Source organism: Maylandia zebra, linkage group LG3 (assembly GCF_041146795.1).
Source record: "Maylandia zebra isolate NMK-2024a linkage group LG3, Mzebra_GT3a, whole genome shotgun sequence".
NCBI classification, from domain to species: Eukaryota; Metazoa; Chordata; class Actinopteri; order Cichliformes; family Cichlidae; genus Maylandia; species Maylandia zebra.
Genome location: NC_135169.1, coordinates 5,354,383 through 5,369,952, shown reverse-complemented (window position 1 = coordinate 5,369,952; position 15,570 = coordinate 5,354,383). Strand labels below are relative to the sequence as shown.

The 15,570-nt window shown below is 41.5% G+C and overlaps 1 long non-coding RNA gene across 1 annotated transcript; it reads left to right on the top strand.

The window, feature by feature from the left end:
* The first annotated feature begins 3,779 nt into the window (after nt 1-3,779).
* On the top strand, nt 3,780-12,091 carry LOC106674728 (uncharacterized). Its single transcript, XR_013095127.1, has 4 exons — nt 3,780-4,471; nt 6,663-6,726; nt 8,774-11,541; nt 11,883-12,091. It is a non-coding gene; the product is annotated as an uncharacterized LOC106674728 (long non-coding RNA).
* The last annotated feature ends 3,479 nt before the right edge of the window (nt 12,092-15,570 follow it).

Here is a 15,570-nt window from a genome sequence, read left to right as displayed (position 1 = left end):
AGTGAATACAATAAAATAAAGAACTCATCAAGTAAAGTTTTTCAAGAATATAATAAAATATGTAACTGATAAAATAGTTAATAAAAAGTAACGTTATATTACAAATACATGCTATTAATGAACAGTTAAGACCTTGAAAAACTTAAATACATAAAATGATATACTTGTACTCCTCGAAACCAGAAGGCTGGAGATAGAGGCAGACAAAGCTTGAGCTGGAGTCGCAGCCTTATCTGCCTCTGCTGAAAATCCCGGTTCCACCTCATCGTCTGCTTCTGCTTTCACTATCACTAATTACCTGCTTTTAGAGAAGCTGAGGTTGATACATACTTTGCAGCATTTGAATGTATTGCTGGAAAATGTCAGATTCTCAGCAAGCCAAAGGGGTTGGTTTTGTAAAAGCTGAAGCCCGTAATGAGGTCCATGGTTGTGGTGGTAAGGTGCCAGACCCCTGTTTATATATATAACTTTTTCTGCTCTGATTTTATATTTTTTGTCTCATTTTAGATCAATTGTGTTTATACAGTATGTCAAAATGAAAACATAACTGTAACTTCAGACACGTGAGGTTGTGCTGAAAAGGATGACACCGAACAAGGCAAAATAAATATTTTTTAAAGGTAAAATGTGGAGGGAAAATCAAAAGTAGTTAAAATGGCCAATTATACCCTGGACCCCAGAGGGTTAAACGTTTTTTAAAGTAACGCAATAGTTGCTTTTCGAGTAATTAATTACTTTTAGAATATTGTAACTCAGTTACTAACTCAGTTACTTTTTTTGAAGAAGTAACTAGTAACTATAATTAATTACTTTTTCAAAGTAACTTGCCCAATACTGGCGCTTACCCATGCACAAGCAAATAAAGGTGCTGACATTACCCTCTCTGATTCTTTGTTGATATCTTAGTATGAAGTGTGATGTTTCACAATTTTGTCGTAGTCGTCATGTGTGCCAGATTGCGGGTAAGCCTAACCAGATCATACCCCATGCCGCCTTGTGTCCCATTCCTGTAGTGGATCACCCATTTGACCGTGTCATAGTAGACTGTGTGGGTCCACTATCAAGAACAAAATCAGGAAAGCAATGTCATCTCACAATCATGTGTGCAGCTACCCGTTTCCCTGAGGCTGTCCCATTACATAAGAAAATCACTTGCCCAAGGTCATATAGACTGACCAGGGTTCAAACTTTCAGTCTATGTTATCTAAACAAGTTGCTAGCACTTGTGGAGATCAGGGAAATTATTTTGCTGCTATTGTCCAGATTAATAATATAATCTACAGCATTGATATTGCATTCAGATGTTTAAACAGTGTGTGTCTTTCAGAAAGACTAAGTTGCAGGCTGACAGGAAATTGCAGGTTTGCAGAGTGTGCCCTTTGCAGAAGTGAAACCTAGGTGTTAAACATGTTGTGTCCTCTGCTTATCATCCTGAATTGCAAGGTCCAATAGAGCGGCGGCATCAGACTTTAAAGATGCTACGTAAGTACTGCCTAAAAGTTGAAAGAAGTTGGGATAAGGGAGTCCCATTTGTGTTATTTGCTGCCCGTGATGTTGTTCAGGAATCACTGGGGTTTAGTCCTTCTGAAACAGTATTTGGCCATACGCCACGCCGTGGTACGTGAGTACTGCCTAAAAGCTGAGAGAAGTTGGGATGAGGGACCACGCCGACCCCTCAAAGTTCTGAATGAGACACTTTTGATTCAGGAGGGGAGTTCCAAAACAAAAGTAAGGAGGTATGTGAAAAACTTCCTTGAGCATTTGAGTTAAGCCAAAGCTCTGGCTAAGCAGCACCTTGCTGTTTCCCAGGAAAAAATGAAATGCCAGTATGATAAGGCTTTTGTTAAAAGAACCTTTCAGGTGGCATGTGGATAGGTTGACGCGACCCTTCAAACATGAAGTTGATGCCGGTGCTGTCGGGGTTGGGGCAGTGCTGTTGCAAGACTTGCAGGGTTTAGACCGCCCCGTTTGTTATTATTCCTGCAAGTTTAATAAAAAACAGGTAAACTACTCCACAAAAAGGAGACCCTGCCTTTGTTCTTGGGGTGCAGCATGTCACTTGTTCTGTACACTCATCACAACCCACTCATATTCCTTGCTCGCATGTTTAATCACAACCAGCATCTCGTGCGCTGGGCTGTGTTATTGCAGGAATACAATTTAAGTATTCATCATAAAAATGGTTCTGAAAATGTTTTAGCTGATAGTCTGTCCCGATTGTAAACTTGTTTTGAGCTGTTTTTTTGTTACACTCTGTGGGGTCTGCTTCCATGATCTAATCTCTGTAATAAAATATTATGATTAACAAAAAGTCTAAAGTCATCATTGGTGGAGTGGACCTCAATGTTTCCTCTGCCATGTTTCACTGTGGAGCTGGTCCATTGTGGTATCTGCGGTTGTTGAATTTATCCTTCTATTATCTACACTGATGATACACAGCAAATTCAACAGTGTTAAATGTTTTGGTGTTAATAGTCTTCTTGCAAAAGTAGAGTTAATTTTACTCTAAGCAGAGTCACATTCTTTTAATGTAACTCTGAGGTGTAAAATGATAGTAGTTAAAATCGAGTGTTAAAAATGAGTGTTTCTATGTCAAATCTGGAGGTGTTACAATGGAAACATTAACTCTTGACCTCTTAACTCTGAACTCCTACAGGGGCTATGACACCAACAGAGTAAATTCACAGACTCCGCCCCCAGCACGGCTCCAATCGAAGCTGAAGTGAAGCCGTTTCAGAACATTTTGCTCTACATATTTGAGTTGTTTGCCATGCTTGGTAAGTCATTTTTTCAAAGATTGTTTCAATTATTATTATGAGCTTTTACTTCTGTGGCTCTTTGGAGTTGAGACAAAGCTGTGTGAAAGGCATTAGCCATGTTGCTCGCTGATAGCATAACATTCTGTTTTAGCTAGCTGAAAGGTATTGTTTGCGGGCAAATACCACAGCCTTGAAAAAAGCTTGCATGTGAATTTTCAGTCAAACTTTTGGTCAAATACACCTAAAACAATGTGTAGAATGTGAAATGTTAGGTATTTTAGTACCATGGGAGCATTTACTGGATATTGTTTTATAGTGACATCATGCAGGAAAACTCTGTCATTCAATAAGGCCCCTTTGTTTCAGTGTTTTTCTCTTTGACCCAAGAATTGATGTGTGAGAATCACAGGCTGGTACAAGGTTGAAATACCACAGAGATCACTCCCTCAGCTACATTAGTTTCTTAATCTTTTAGACGCCTGTTGAAGGCCAAATGGTTTGTTTCAGATTTCACTAATGTAAGAACTCTTCGTTTTGTGCCTTGAAAATATGTCGCTGAGATAATCACAATTGTAGCTGAACTAATAAACTACACAAAGGATGCTTCTTCACCCAAGGGCAGGAAGACGCTGCCTTATCTTGGTCTGTACTGGTTTAAACTGATAATCTGCTGTCTCATGAATTTTACCCTCTATATAAACTGTTGTACTTGTGAATAAAGTTGAGTCACTTTGGGAAGACAATCTAAAGCAGTCTCTGTTTTCTTGTTCTCCCAAGCTGCTCCCGAGCTCGTACTAACACGCTGAATGGCATGCTTGAATATTACTTGAGAATATATTTGACTGTGTTACAGACTAAGGGACATTCTCTGCTGATAGGTGAAGGTACATTCTCTGCTGATAGACGTCCACGCCTCGGAGGAAGCCGATCCACGGAGTAGGCCCTGGAAACAGTTTCCTTCAATTTTGGTGTCAGAAGTGGGATCCTGACGAAGGTAGGCACTTGTCTTTTTATTTTATAAGACTGTGTTATGCCTTTCTCAGTGATCCACATAGAAACGGGATACGCTGACGAGGCCTTCTTCAGTGGCCCACATAGTAACAAGTGGGATACACTGAGGAGCCTTATTTAGTGGCCCACATAGAAACACAGGAAGTTGCCTGTTGTTTTGTAAAATAAAAGCAGAAAGGACACAGGAAGTTGCCTGCTGTCATAAACTAAGAAGTTGCTCACCAGCAGAAAGGACACAGGAAGTTGCCTGGGGTCATAAAACGAGAAGTTGCTCGTTAAAAAGTGAGAAGTTGCTCACTAAAAACATAAAATTGCTAGCAAAAAATCAAGTAACCTCAGGTGTGCCACAGCAAAAATAGATACTAACTTAAATCCTTCAAAGCGTCTAAACCCCTCTGGAAATCACTGACCATGGGTCAGAATAATTCAAAGACCTTAGACGGGTCCGATAAAAACTCAAAATTAACTGTAAAACCGAAAAAAATAAAATATAAAATCACAAATAGCGGCTCAGTACGACTCCCACTTCCGGTTACGTTTAACCCACGCTCGCGAATCAATGAAGACTTCCATGATTACGTATCCAGAACATGCGGAAGTGCTTACGTGACTGATTTCGTCTCGAACTTAAGAACTATAACTTTAATGCATCCTAATGTATTTCCGGAGCCCTATCCCGAACGATTATCGCCAGAAAACAGGTCAGTAGAAATGTTAAATACTATTTGTGATAAGAAAAGTAGGCTGATTAAAAAGTCCTGTAAAAAATATATGATAGAATGTCGTGATGTGACCAATCGCATGCTACCACTATGGAAAAAAGGACCCGAGCCAGACGTAAATGCTTTAAATCAAGCCAGTGTAGGCTCTAGTAAATCCACTGCAGAAAAAACTAGCCTTATATGCCCATCCGTTCAACCTACGGCTCCGCCGCCTTATGATGAAAAAACAGAATTAATAGCTGCTGCGGCGGCTGCACGTCATCAGCGCGTATATCCTGATTTAACAGCAGAATCCCAAAAGAGTGAGGAAGGCACTGAAATGACACCTAAATCAGAAGAAGATGACTGGTTTAACCTAGATCAAAGACAGGAACGAGAATACACTGAACGAGAAAGAGAGTTACAGGAACATAAAAAGCAAACAAAACAGTTAATGACAGAGTGTGAGGAAATCATGAAAGATCCTTTAACTGAACGTACGGAAGCCGAACTGCAGGAAGCCGTTTCTGTCATAGATAATCATGTTCAGCGCCACACTAGAGTAGCGAATGGTTTAACTGTGCCAAAAGCAATAACTAACACCAGAAATTTAATAAGGAACTACTTAAAGCAGAAAAAAGAGGAAAAAACTCAAGAGGGCCCCCACAAAAACACCCGTTATAAAGAAAAGCAGGGATCACAATTTAATGACGTCAGCACCTCCCTCCCGTTCATGATAATAGGGGACATGTGTTGCATTCAACCCCCTAAAATTTCAGAGTTAGCAGCAACCATTAAAGAACTTCCCGATCCTCTACAAAATCCTACAGCCTTTGTTTCTGCATTACAGAGAAGTACCAGATACCACCACTTGGGTGGGCCTGACTATAGATATATATTATGTCAACGAATCCCAGGTGTGACTGAATCTCAGCTTATTGAAGAAGTAGAGGAACTAGACCCTAAAAACGACCAAGCAGCCAACACCACCTCGTTTTTGTGGATAAATGATGACAAAATCACAGCCTTTTTTCAAAATCTAAAGAGATTTCTGCTCACAATGTCTAGAGATAAAATTGATTTAAATGCAGTAACCATGTGTAAGCAAAAGCCAGATGAATCCATTCTAGTGTTTATGAAACGTTTCACACACTGCTGGACTAATGAGGCATGCATGCCTGAAGGAGGAAATGATCAGATTTTCATAACAACATTCTTAAACAATATTCATCCAGAATGTTCACAACTATTGAAGCTGACTGCCACTGATAATCTCTATGACATGAAAATAAAGAACTTTATCACACTTGTCAAAACAAAAGCTGGTGCAGATCTTTTCCCCAACAGCACGAAGGCTAAAAGTGTTAAGATGTTGTTGAACTTTGATGTTGAAGGCTCAGAGGAAAGTGAAAAAATGATGTATGCAGGGGCCCCGCCCCCTCAACAAGCGCAGCAGGGAGATTTCAGAAGGAAAGATAGGAGTGGAGACGTATGTTTTTATTGTGGAAAAATAGGACACTGGAGGACGGAATGCAAATCAGCAGCAGGTAGATCTCAACCACAAAACACAGGACCAGCTCCTGCCACTAGGCGTAAGCAGAGCTCTTACAGACAAGGTAACTGGCAACGCAGACAGGAATCACATCAAAATAATGGCCCCTTTGCACTTAGGCAGCAACCTTATAATCCACATTTTAATCCCCACCCATATGATAACGAAAGACTGGACCGACAATAGGGAGGCCCAGGTGATGATGAGGGACAGTGTGAAGCACTACACACGATGCTGCATTTGCAATTGTCCCGTAACACAGAAAGCTTGCCCATGTTAGATATAGAGATAGGTGAAAAGACTTATTCCTTTTTAGTTGACAGTGGAGCCACTAAAAGTTCACTGTCTGGAAAATTCTATAGTGGGCCTGTTTCCTCTGTGTGCATCAACACCATGGGAATAAACGGAACTCTAGTGCAATGCCCCAAAACTCATTCTCTAAAAACACGCTGGGGCCCAAAACCAGATGAAATTACATATCATCCATTCATAATTATTCCAAACTCGCCTGTGAATCTATTAGGCAGAGATTTAATGGCAAAAATGAACTTGTGTATTTCATTTAACACAAAGGGTGAAATGTTTGCAGATACTGATAACAGCTATGTTTTCTCTGCCCTATGCACCGACACCATGGAGAAGGAACATCCTCTGTGTCAGCTGGACGCCTCAGCGGAGAATGAACTCAATATCCATCTGACTGGTATCCCACGTCACACTCTGTGTCAAAGACATGTGCAAACACCGTTACCAGGTAGCCCCATGCCTGGAAGCCACATATTTGTTTCTCTCACACTGTTCAACAACATGATAACTGCTCACACCAGTGAAGGCCAAACAGTGGTTTTGTCACATAACTCAGACATAGGCTATGACATCACTGCACCATGTCAACACCTAGATCTAACCTACCCCATACACTGTACTATCTCTGCTGTCACATTGCCAGCTGAATATCAAAACATGACATTATGGTCAAGAGGTGAGAATGATGTAGGATTTATTGACTGTACACCTTATCATGCTCAGCTGAAAAACAACAAGCCGGTATATGTCAAGCAATATCCCATTTCCGCTGAAAAAGCCGCAGCCTTAGACATCATCATAGGAGATTTATTGACAGCTGGAGTAATAAAGCCCACAGTATCTCCATATAACACTCCTGTCAATCCTGTGCCAAAGCCTAACAAACCTGGCGTATGGCGTTTCACACAAGACTTAAGGCAAGTTAATGCAGTCATCATGCCTCTGCCACCTCTGGTTCCAGATGTTCCCAGCATACTGACATCTATTCCAGCAACAGCTACACATTTTACTGTGGTGGATTTGTGCTCCGCCTTTTTCTCAGTGCCTGTGCATAAAGACACACAGCCGATATTTGCTTTTACACATAGAGATAAGCAGTACACATGGACTCGCTTACCCCAAGGCATGGTAGACAGCCCTGCGGCTTTCTCAATGGTAGTACGTGCTACCCTGGACGGCTTCACTCCTCCAGAGGGCTGTACTCTGATCCAGTATGTAGATGATCTCCTCCTCTGTGCTGATAGTGAAAAACTATGTCAAACTGCCACACACATGCTACTCCAGCACCTCCAACAGACTGGCCACAAAGCATCAGCAAAGAAAATGCAGTACTGTCAGACTTCTGTTCAATATTTGGGATTTACACTGTCTCACGGACAACGTTCTATGACTACAGACAGGGTCAAAGCTGTGACCTCTGTCCCTAAGCCCACTACACAGAAAGAAATGCTGTCTTTCCTAGGCATGGTGAACTATTGCAGACAGTGGATACCAGACTGTTCTTTTCATGACCACATTCTGCGTGAATGCTGCAAAAAAGACAAGCCTCCTCGAATACTGTGGTCCACAGAAATGACTGCCTCTTTCAATGCATTACAGGGAGCGCTGACCTCCGCCCCTTGTTTGGGTCTGCCTGACTACCACTTACCGTTCCACCTGTACGTCACAGAGAACGGCACAACCTGCGCAGGTGTATTGGCCCAAGAGCATGGCTGTGGCTACCGTCCAGTAGCCTTCTACTCAAAGGTGCTGCCAGCAGTAGTTCAGGGGATGCCGGCCTGCCTGAGAGCAGTAGCAGCTTGCTCTATCATGATAAGGGACTGCGAGAAGCTCACACTCTCACATGACACTATTCTACACACCAATCACCAGGTCACGACCATTCTAGCAAACATAACTACACAACACATGACCGCACAACGTCACTCAGGTTATGAAGCTACACTGACTTCAACAGCAAATCTCACTATAAAAGCAAGCAGCACACCCAATTCGCCAGCACACTTACTTATTCGTATGCTGTGTTCCTCTGACCGACAGGATGGTTCAGACGACCCTGACGTTCATGATTGTATGACACGTATACAGGAATCCACAGCACCACGCCCAGACTTAGAGCAGACACCAATCCCAGACTCAGTCATTGTTTATGTGGACGGGTCCTGTTCAAAACCAAATGACAACTTATTTCTTTGTGGCTATTCGGTGGTGACATTGCCTGACATCATACTAGAGGCTCACTCATTACCATTTCACTCAGCACAAAAAGCAGAGCTCATGGCTTTAATACGCGCCTGTGAGTTACATGTGGATAAGCGGGTAACAATTTACACTGATAGCCGTTATGCATTCGGTGTGGTGCATGACTTTGGCACATTGTGGAGACAAAGAGGATTTAGATCTGCTGATGGAAAACCGATCGCTAATTCTGACCTTGTTCAAAGACTTTTGCAGGCTATACAGCTGCCATCGGCAATTGCAGTTGTTAAAACGAAGGGGCACAGCACGGCTGACACAGACGAAGCAGTGGGAAATGCTCTTGCAGACGTAACCGCGAAAGCAGCTGCTGCCTCACAGCAACCACCCAGAAGGGAAGTATTATCTTTGCCTTTACAGCTGCCACTTGTCACGCTCCCAGACTATTTAGAAACAAATGTTGACCTAAAATTCATACAAGAGCAAGCCTCTGCCTTAGATTACACTTACTGGGAAAGTAATGATTGTACCTTAGATAACAGAGACGGCTTATACAAAAACCTTGAGGGTTTGATTGCCCTCCCATCTTCACTACTGCCAGTCCTTGTCCGCCATTTTCACGGTGTGAGTCATGTCGGACAAAGAGGGGTAATAGGAGCAATAAAATCAAGATTTGTAATCAAGAAAACATCACACGCAGTAAAACGCATATTAGCAACCTGTCTAACATGTGCACGAACTAATGTAGGAAAACCAAAAGCAAAACATCAGCATTTACCACAACCAGATTTCCCATTTCATACATTACAAATTGATTTTACACACATGCCAGCACAAGGAAGCATCAAGTACTTACTGGTAATAGTGGACCAATTTAGTAAATGGGTAGAAGCTTACCCAACATCAAAAGAAACTGCAGAAGTAGTCTGTCAAAAGTTGTGCAATGAAATAATACCCAGATTTGGAATACCTCACCAAATTAACAGTGATAGAGGACCTTCATTCACATCAGAAGTAATTCAAAAGTGTGCTAAAACTCTAGCAATAGACTGGAAATATCATGTGCCATACCATCCTCAGAGTTCAGGAGTTGTAGAAAGAATGAATAGGACCATAAAAAATCGCCTGACTAAAGCAATGATAGAAACAGGAATGACCTGGATCAAACTACTTCCTCAAATCCTCTGCGAGATTAGAATGACTCCATCCGCAGCAACCAAATTATCTCCATTTGAAATAATCATGGGAAGACCGTTTCCAACACCATGGTCAGCCTCCAGAGGGGCACCGCTATTGGAAGGGGACATAGACACTGCATTGTCTGACTATGTTCATAACCTGGTAGAAACACTGAATAATAACTATCAGAAAGTTTGTCTCTCTCAGCCTCTCCCTTCCATAGATCCAACCCATCCGTGGAAACCAGGAGATGCGGTGTTGGTACAGTCGCTAAAACCAAGGGCACTCGGGGAGGCCGCGTGTTCCAGCCCCCAGACTGTACTTGCAGTGACGAGAACCAGCATCCTAACAGACGGACAACCTCAGTGGATTCATGCCAGCAGGGTTAAGACCAGCCCCACCAAACCACCTAAGGCGTCGGATCACGTAGATGACGACTCAGGCGAGCCAGCGCCCGGATTCAATACACCTATAGATGACGACTCAGGCGAGCCAGCGCCCGGATCCAATCCACCTATACACACACAATCACTGATTAACACACAACGCCTGAAAGAGCCAAGACTCAGAAAGCCCTCTGATCCCCCGCCTGAACAACAACAAGGTACTCGAACATCCAGCAGGAACAGAAAGCCTAGAGTACCACACAATGTCTAACCTGATAAAGATAGACTCATTCCATCCTGATAATGGAGAAAATGAAATGCCCATTGTCATCACACGACGCTTATACGGTGTCTCTCGAACCTGGGACCAGGCCAGGAGACGACTAAAGAACTGTCTTTTTTATATATTTAGGTTATTAATCATATCTACTGCATTAACCTTAGGATTTTTATTTACTATTTCGTATTGTAAAGTGCAACCCTGTTCACATTTCTGCAAGCCACATTTTCAATGATAACCCATATAGCTACTAGTACAGCTACTTCAATGTATTTGCAATTAGCACAAATTGATCCTGAGGATGTGCCAGATGTTACCAATGATGTTCCTGATGTGTATATTGAACATTAGGTTGTGAACTATTACATTTTATGATTTGCTTTTTATATTATGTTATTACATTTGTGATTTTTCCTTTCTATTTGAGTTATTATTTTTAAAAAAAATAATAATAAAAAAAGAGTGAAACTGTTAGGTATTTTAGTACCATGGGAGCATTTACTGGATATTGTTTTATAGTGACATCATGCAGGAAAACTCTGTCATTCAATAAGGCCCCTTTGTTTCAGTGTTTTTCTCTTTGACCCAAGAATTGATGTGTGAGAATCACAGGCTGGTACAAGGTTGAAATACCACAGAGATCACTCCCTCAGCTACATTAGTTTCTTAATCTTTTAGACGCCTGTTGAAGGCCAAATGGTTTGTTTCAGATTTCACTAATGTAAGAACTCTTCGTTTTGTGCCTTGAAAATATGTCGCTGAGATAATCACAATTGTAGCTGAACTAATAAACTACACAAAGGATGCTTCTTCACCCAAGGGCAGGAAGACGCTGCCTTATCTTGGTCTGTACTGGTTTAAACTGATAATCTGCTGTCTCATGAATTTTACCCTCTATATAAACTGTTGTACTTGTGAATAAAGTTGAGTCACTTTGGGAAGACAATCTAAAGCAGTCTCTGTTTTCTTGTTCTCCCAAGCTGCTCCCGAGCTCGTACTAACACGCTGAATGGCATGCTTGAATATTACTTGAGAATATATTTGACTGTGTTACAGACTAAGGGACATTCTCTGCTGATAGGTGAAGGTACATTCTCTGCTGATAGACGTCCACGCCTCGGAGGAAGCCGATCCACGGAGTAGGCCCTGGAAACAGTTTCCTTCATGAAATGTTGGTATAATGGTGCTACTTGAAGCCTGAAAACGATCTCCCATAAAAAATAAAAAAAAACGAGCAAACAGCAGTAGCTGACATCCTGACTGGATTCTACGTTAGCATAGATCCCTCCAGAGTTTTGTGCACACGGTTTAGGTAAAAATGAAAAAGGTTGAGGTTTTACATTTAGTTCAGTATTACCTGTTGCCTGTGTCCTTGTCTTTTGGGAAAATACTTTACACAAGTAATGGCTCAAAGAGGATTCCTTTTTTTTTTTTTTACTGTGCTGCAATTGTTTACTGGATTATTTGTGCCATTAATTAGTGTCAACTAATTTTTATTCAATCTCCGCACAGGATATGCTTGTGAAGATGGAATATGGGGGAGAGCAGAAGTGCGTTGAAGTTCCACAAAGTGATGAATGAAGGACATGCATATTGTATTGAAGAAATAAGTGATGAGAATGCTGTTATTTGCATTTACCATGTCAGACCTTTTGATAAACAAAATTCTAATGAAAGTGAGAACATGTACACTGTTACATCTTTCAGAAAATGTTTTGAAATTGTGGTGCACAGTTCAGAATAAATGTTTTTCAAAAACCATTGCATCTTTTTAGTAAATGTTTATTTCCAAAAGAAATTTCTAGAAGTTCAGAACAGTAAAATTCCTGCTTTTTAGAATGAATTAGAAGATAACTCTTACGTAGTTAAACTAAAATACTCTTTGAGAGTTAATATATAAACTCTTAACACCAAGTGTTAAATTATCAACTCCAGACAGATTTGGTGTTTAACACTAAATCAGAGTTAACGTACCAACTCTCCAAAAAGAGTTAAATTAACACTCTCTGGTGTGGACCCATATAGACACTTTAATAGTGTTGAAATCAAATCCGACAGTGTTAATTTGGACATGCTGGATTTGCTGTGTACTGATCAATAAACAATGTCATCAGAAAATGCTTTAGTTTTTTTTTTCTCCAGTTTTTAGTGGTTTGGGTTTGTTTGGGTTTTTTTTTTAGGTTTTTCATAACAGTTAAGATTTCAATTCAATTTTATTCATATAGTGCCAAATCACAACAACAGTTGCCCCAAGGCACTTTATGTTGTAAAGTAGATCCTAATACAGAGAGAAACCCAACCATCATAGGATTCCCTGTGAGCAAGTACTTTGGCGACAGTGGGAAGGAAAAACTCCCTTTTAACAGGAAGAAACCTCCAGCAGAACCAGGCTCAGGGAGGGGCAGGGCCATTTGCTGCGACCGGTGTGGGAAATAGTTGTAAATGAAAGAGACAGAATCATTCAATCATTTCAGCTTCATTAGAATGAACAGAAATTTAGCAAATACAGAATATCATAGATTAAATAAAACATTTGATATATGTACATAAACATGAACCACATTTAATGACTGAAGGCATTATAAATATAATTATCCTAAATGGCACTGCTAAGATAATACTGACACCTTCACTAGTAGTATCTTCACTTTATTCATAGTGCTAATGTATGGAAACATCCTGTGAGTGAAAGTGTGTGTGAAGGTGTGTATGTGTGTGTTAGTATCAGGATCAGAGAATGACAGCTTTCCTCTGTTCCAGTCCAGATTCACTCTGATCCTCTGGAGCTTCTTCTTTATTAGGAGAGCGTCTGGAGCTGATGATAAACATGCTGAGTATTTACCAAAACTTAAAGCCCTCAGAGCCCAGGACAGAGCAGGAACACTCAATCCTCTCTGGATTATCAGGAAGCTGCTGCCTCTCTCCTCCTCCTCTCACACTGGTCAGATCTTCAGACAGGATGAGGTTTGGATCAGCAGTGTTTGGGTCCAGGATGAGAGGAGTGTAGGAGACCATGTCCTTCATGTTGTTCCAGATGTTGAAGGTCAGGTTGCCCAGGTGTTTGGCCTGGTCTATCAGAGCTCCTGAGGGCAGCTGTGGATCATCCAGCAGGGGGCAGCGCTGGACTCTTTCCACTGCAGCCTTGTAGTTGTGCAGGAATGAGACGTCTTCAGCTCTCAGCTCCTCCTCTGTGGCTCTGACTGTGTCTGAAAGAGCTGCTATCTCTCTGCTCAGAGCCTCCATCTTCTCCTTCATCATCCCACTCTTCTGCTCCTCTTCCTCCCTCAGTGCAGCCAGCCTGGCCTCCTCTTCCTCTGCTAGAAACTGGTGAAGCTTCTTAAACTGCTCCTTAATCTGCCTCTCTGTGTGTCGGGCCTGGACCTTAATGTGTTCTGCTGTTTGATCAAACTTCACTTGAACTTCTTCACAAACCTTTAACTTCTTCTTTAAGGGCTCCAGAGTTTCCTGAAGTTCCTTCTTGTGTTGTTGTGCAGCTTCATCGATGGGTCTGAATCTGTGATTGGTGTGTTTTTCTGAGCCACAGCAGACGACACACACTGGCTGCTGATGGTCCAGGAAGCTGATGGTCTACTACCACTTAAGGTGGTAGAGTTTGTATGCCCCTGTTGTCTGGGAGCTGGACTAAGCAGAGCAATTGACCCTTGTAATATCACCCAGCATATTGGTTTCAGAACCAATCTCCTGGGTCTGGTCTGGATTGTGTCTTTATCCAGAATGCCCATGGTGAGAGGTTCAGAGTGAGGGATACTAGAGTTATCCTGAAAGAGAAAGGTAAAGCCTTTTTATCTTTGCTTTTCCACAAAAAATCAATCCTGAAATCAAGACTTTTTTGGGGGTGGGGGGGGCGCTTTGCACCCAAACAGACAGACAGACATCACGTTCGTAATAGTAAGTTTTAATTTCCCATCACAATCAAGACGAACAGGATGATTTGAAAGATTCACCCACTTAGGGTGGTGGAGTTTATATGCCCCTGATGATCAGGGTCTCATAATTCTATGCCTGCTTTGTACTGAAGTCTATAATCAGCCTCCTTAGTCTTGCTGATGTTTAGGAGGAGGTTGTTTTTCTGGCACCATTTCTCCAGGTTTCTAATCTCTTCTGATGTTGTTAGAGATCAGGCCACAATAACAGTGTCGTCAGCAAACTTGACAATGGAGGTGGTATCTGATTGGTTACACAGTCATAAGTGTACAGTGAGTGCAGCAGGGGGCTTTAAACACAGCCCTGAGGCACTCCAGTGCTGAGTGAGATGTAAGGAGACATGTTTTTTTTTCACCCTCCCTGACTGGAGTCTGTCTGTGAGGAAGTTGAGGATCCACTGACACAGTGAATGAGTCAATGAGACCTAAAACCTTCAACCTGGTGAAAAGCTTTGAGGGAATTATTGTGTTAAATGCTGAACTGTAGTCCATGGACAGCATCCACGCATAATTCCCTCTGCCAGTGTCCAGGTGACTCAGGGATGTGTGGAGCATCGTCTGAGAAACGATCAGTCAGCTGTATGTTGCTGAAGGAAAAAATACTGGTCTAGACCTAATATCTATTATTTTCAAGATGTCTAAAGACACACTCCCACCTCTGTCACACTGCAGGGAAACAAAACAACCTTTTTGAATTAAGAACTTTATGGTCAAAGTTCTCAAATGGCTTTTAGCTTGATTCACATCCGGTGACTGAGGAGTAGTAGGTCTAAGTGCATTAAGATGAAGTCAGTGGCTTTCAGGTCACGATAACAGCTCATGCAGAAGACTGTGCTGTTGGTCTTTACCCACCTGTCACAAGTTTTATCAGTGCACATACTCTCAAATATTCTGGGTGGATGTTGGATGCTATAAAAGGAGGAAGAAAATTGAGTTTCTGGATTAAAATGTTTTCATATTATTTACAAAGTGACAGTGACAGTCACAAGGAGAGAGAAAAAAAGTCCATAAGAAGAAATCATCAGACTTGCACAGACTACACCAAAAACAAGATTTAACAAGAACTGCACCAATACAACTGTGGATTGTTTCCCCCATATTTTTTTCTTGAAGAAAATTTCTTTAATCCAGATTTAGTACTTTTTGTCACACTTACAACAACAACAACAATAATATTGTTACACTACTATATAACACTATTGCTTCTATTATTTGCTCCTTTATTTAAACAATGAGATCAAGTTCTCTTAGTCAAA